Source organism: Elephantulus edwardii, unplaced genomic scaffold, assembly GCF_000299155.1.
Source record: "Elephantulus edwardii isolate Elephantulus edwardi_28Jun2011 unplaced genomic scaffold, EleEdw1.0 scaffold00129, whole genome shotgun sequence".
Lineage (NCBI taxonomy): Eukaryota > Metazoa > Chordata > Mammalia > Macroscelidea > Macroscelididae > Elephantulus > Elephantulus edwardii.
Genome location: NW_006399879.1, coordinates 3,794,756 through 3,799,189, shown reverse-complemented (window position 1 = coordinate 3,799,189; position 4,434 = coordinate 3,794,756).

Sequence of the window (4,434 nt, the reverse complement as noted above, 5' to 3'; positions counted from 1 at the left end):
GGGTCAGTGGTACCTGGTTGGAGGGGACAGTGGTACCTGATTGGAGGGGTCAGTGGTACCTGGTTGGAGGGGACAGTGGTACCTGATTGGAGGGGGACAGTGGTACTTGGCACCGGCCTAGATCTTGGACACTGGGAAACATGGACACTTAAGAACGTAGAACTTCAAGGGACGTGGACTCGGGAGGACGTGGAACCTCGAGGGAGGTGGAACACGGGGGACAGGAGATACAGAGTCTGGAGGAGATAGAGCCCCCAGGACAAAACTGAAGGGACCTCTTCCTAGAGTCTTGGGACCAGGCCATCCCACAGCAGCAGTTCACACCCCAAACCCACACATAGCCTGTGGGAGCCCCAAATTGGACTCTTCTGGTAGCATAGACGAAGTCTTTACATCATCCTCGCCTCTAAAGAGTATTCTGGCAATACTGCTTTCAAGACTAGTTTGTGAAAAAAAAACCAAAACCAAACAAACCAAAAACAAAACAGTAACAAATTTGTCCTGGCAGTCAGTCTGGGATCCTCAGCAGTGGGAAAACATCATTCTTGGTTTAGCAACGCAGCTGCGTACCACTAGCTGTTGTTTCTTGCTGTTAAATGCCCTCGAGTCCAGCACGACTCTATTAACAAACTATCTGAACCCTATTCTATAACTATCTTGTTTCTCTATGTTCATAGAGTTTCCAGAGGCATGTGGTTTAGGAAGTGAATGCCACTCCTGGTACCAGAGCTATATTGTTGTTGTTGTTATGTGCCGTTGAGTCGCTTGTGACTCATAGCGACCCTATGTACAACAGCCCTAAACTCTGCTCTGTCCTGTGCCAATCACACCGTCTCTGACACTCCCATCCCAATTACCCCAGTCACTGAATCAATCCACCTCATAGAGGGCCTTCCTCTCCTGCGCTGTCCCTCCACCCTCCCAAGCATGATGTCCCTCTCTAAGGACCGGTCTCTCCTCACAACAGGTCCAAAGTATGTTAGACGGAGCCTCAGAATCCTTGCCTCCAAGAAGCCACCCGGTTTAACCCTTTCCAGGACAAATCTGTTTGTTTTCCTAGCAGTCCATGGCATTCTCAATACTCTTCTCCAGCACCACAGCTCAAAGGCATCAATTCTCCTTCTATCCTCCTTGATCATTGTTCAACTCTCTGATGCATAACAGGTGATTGCGAAGACCATGGCCTGTATCAGACGCACCTTAGTCTCCAAAGAGACACCATTGCTCTCCAGTACTTTGGAGAGGTCCCTAACATCAGACTTTCCCATGGTAATGCGCCTTTTAATTTCCTGGCTGCTGGTGCCAAGACTGTTGACTATGGAGCCAAGCAAACTAAAGCTATGTACAATCTCAATCTCTTCACCATCCATCCTGATGCTGCCAATTGGTCCAGTGCTGAGAATCTTTGTCTTCTTGACATTGAGCCTCAAGCCATATTGTAGGCTGCAGTCCTTGACACTCTGCAGCAGGCGCTTCAGGTCCTCTTCAGTTTCAGCAAACAGGGTTGTGTCATCCACATAACGGAGATTGTTGATAAATCGTCCACCAATCTTGACCCCACATTTCTCCTCATAGAGCCCAGCCTCCCGGATAATCTGTTCTGCATATAGGTTGAAAAGGTATGGAGATAGGATGCATCCCTGGCGTACGCCCTTCCCAATTTTGAACCATGCAGTGTTCCCTTGCTCTGTTCTGACGACTGCCTCCTGGTCCAAATTTCGCATTAGAACGATCAAGTGTTCTGGGATACCCATTCTTCTCAGAGTCAGCCATAGTTTGTTAAGATCTACACAGTCAAATGCCTTTGCATAGTCAATGAAACACAGATAGACATTCTTCTGGTATCCCCTGCTTTCAGCCAAGATCCATCTAACATCAGCTACAATATCTCTAGTACCACAATCCCTTCTAAACCCAGCCTGGACTTCTGGTAGTTCTCTGTTGATGTGCTGTTCCAGTCGTTTTTGGATAATCTTCAGTAAAATCTTGCTTGCATGTGAAATCAATGATATTGTTCTGTAGTTTCCACATTCTGTTGGGTCACCTTTCTTTGGGATAGAAAATACCATTTTAAAAACACACCAATTCTTGTTGTTGTTAAGTGTCATCCAAGAATCATAGAGACCCTGTGAACTAAAAAGCTGAACCCTGTTCTGTAACTATCACTGCTTCCCTAATGTTCCATAGAGTTTCTGAAGGCATGTGGGCTAAGCAGTGGATTCTTAGATATTCAGAATTCATTGTACACCTTTCACATATTGCCTGAGGCGATGGAAAAGTTCAGCGCCTGGGTCACGTGTACCTTAAGCTAGATCTTTAAGTCCTTTTTTAGTCCTTTAAGCGAGATCTTTGCTTTTCAGCACTTTAAAGCAGCCTTTGAGCCAATCTGCTCAATGCATTATGTCATTTGACTTCTTGACAGTTGCGTCCATGGATGCCAATAGAGGATCCAAGTAAAAGGAAATCCTTGCCCGTTTATTTCTTTTCTCCATCTTCACAACGTGGCTCACTGTAACTGGTCTAGTTGGGAGGATTTCTGTTTTATGTAGGTATAATCCGCACTGAACACCTTTACACTGATGTCCTTGCTTTTCAGGACTTTAGAGAGGTCCCTAAACAGCTAATTTCCCCAATGTGATATGTCTCCTAATTTACTGACCGCTGCTCCCAAGGGTGTTGATTGTGAACCCAAGTAAGATGAAACTGTTGACAACTTCACTCTTTTCTCCGTCTATTGTGATATTGCCTATTGGTTAACTGGTGAGGATTTTTTTTGTCTTAATGCGGAGTTGTAATTCATACTGAAGGTTGCAGAAGGTAAAATATTACAGCATTCAATATGGTTTAAATACTAAGGCCCTTCTAACCCAAGCTGTAGACTATTCAGTTACTTGTTATGCATCTGAAAGTTGGATGGTGAACAAGAAAGATTAGAAGAAAAAATGATGCCTTTAAGTTGTAAAGGAGAATAGCGCTGAATTCCATAAACTGCCGAAAGAACAAGGAGATCTGTTTGGAGAAAGTGTGACCAGGTGCTTCTTGGAAGCAAGGATGGTTGAAACCTCTCCCCACATACTTTGGGCAAATTGTTATGAGGGGTCTGTCCTTGGAGAAGGACATCATGCTTAGAAGCATGAGGGTCAGAGTAGGAGAGGAAGACCCTCAACAAAATGGATTAGCATGGTGACCGTGACAACGGGCTCACATATGTCAGAGATGGCGAGAATGGCACAAGGTCGAGCTGGGTTCAGCTCTCTTGTTTAGAGGGTCGCTATGAGTTGTAATCGGCTCAGTGGCAGCAGACAACAACAACAATAACCACCAATCTTGGTGCTGCATTCTTCACATAGTCCATCTTCTCTGGTTTGCTCAGAATACTTACTGAAAAATTACGAAAAAAAAATATCCATGAAGCATGCCTTTCCTGATTTTAAAATAAAATAACCCTTTGTTCTGTTCACATGACTGCCTCATGGTCTGTATAGAAGTTCTGCAGTGGTGAAAGTAAGTATTCTTGAATTTTTGTTGTTTGAAATGTTACCAATAATTTGTTATGATCCATAGAGTTGAATGTTTTTGCGTAGGGAGCAAAACAGGTTAGCTTGCTTCTGGTATCCTAATCATCAACGAAGTCTGACACCAACGATGACATCATTTTCCTGTGTCCTCTTTTGAGTCTGGCTTGAGTTACCTGCTGGTAACTGGAGTCTGGAATTTACCTGTTGCTGTACTGCTATAATTGTTTTTTAATTAGAATTAGCATCAGCAAACTTTAACTTATGTGAGATAGCGATGATATTATTTGGTAATTTCCACATTCTACTAAATCACATTTCTTTGGAATGAGCACAAGTGTGGATCTCTTCTGACTGCTTGGTCATGAAACTGCCTTCCAGATTTCTTATCCTAGTTATAAATGGCCCCTCTCAGCCTTGCAGCCACCGCTGAAGCAGCTGACCTGGTGTCTTCTTCCTGGAGTCTTGTTTTTCACCTGTGTCTTAGTTCAGCTTGGACATCGTCCTTCTGTACCAATGACTGGCCTCTTTGATCATATGCTGCCTCCTGAAATGGTTGATGTTGACCAATTTCCTTTGGTACAGTGACTCTTCACTTTTCTCTTTAACAAGATTATTTCATTGTTGCACATTTCCTCCCTCACCCCCACCCCCAGTCCACTTTGCTATGCACCTCTTATTCTGGACTGTTGTCATGCAAATATACCTAATCATGTATTTCTTTTAGACAGTTCTTTCCTTCTTCAATTTAAAAGCAGTGTTTATTATTTATCCCCTCTTTTCTTAGTTTCCCCCTAACCCTGATGTCAGTCCTGCTTTATAACAGTGAGATTATGCGGTATGTGTCCTTTTGTGACTGAGATATTTCACTCAGTATAATGTCCTCTAGCGTCACCCATTTTGTAGAATATTATATTAG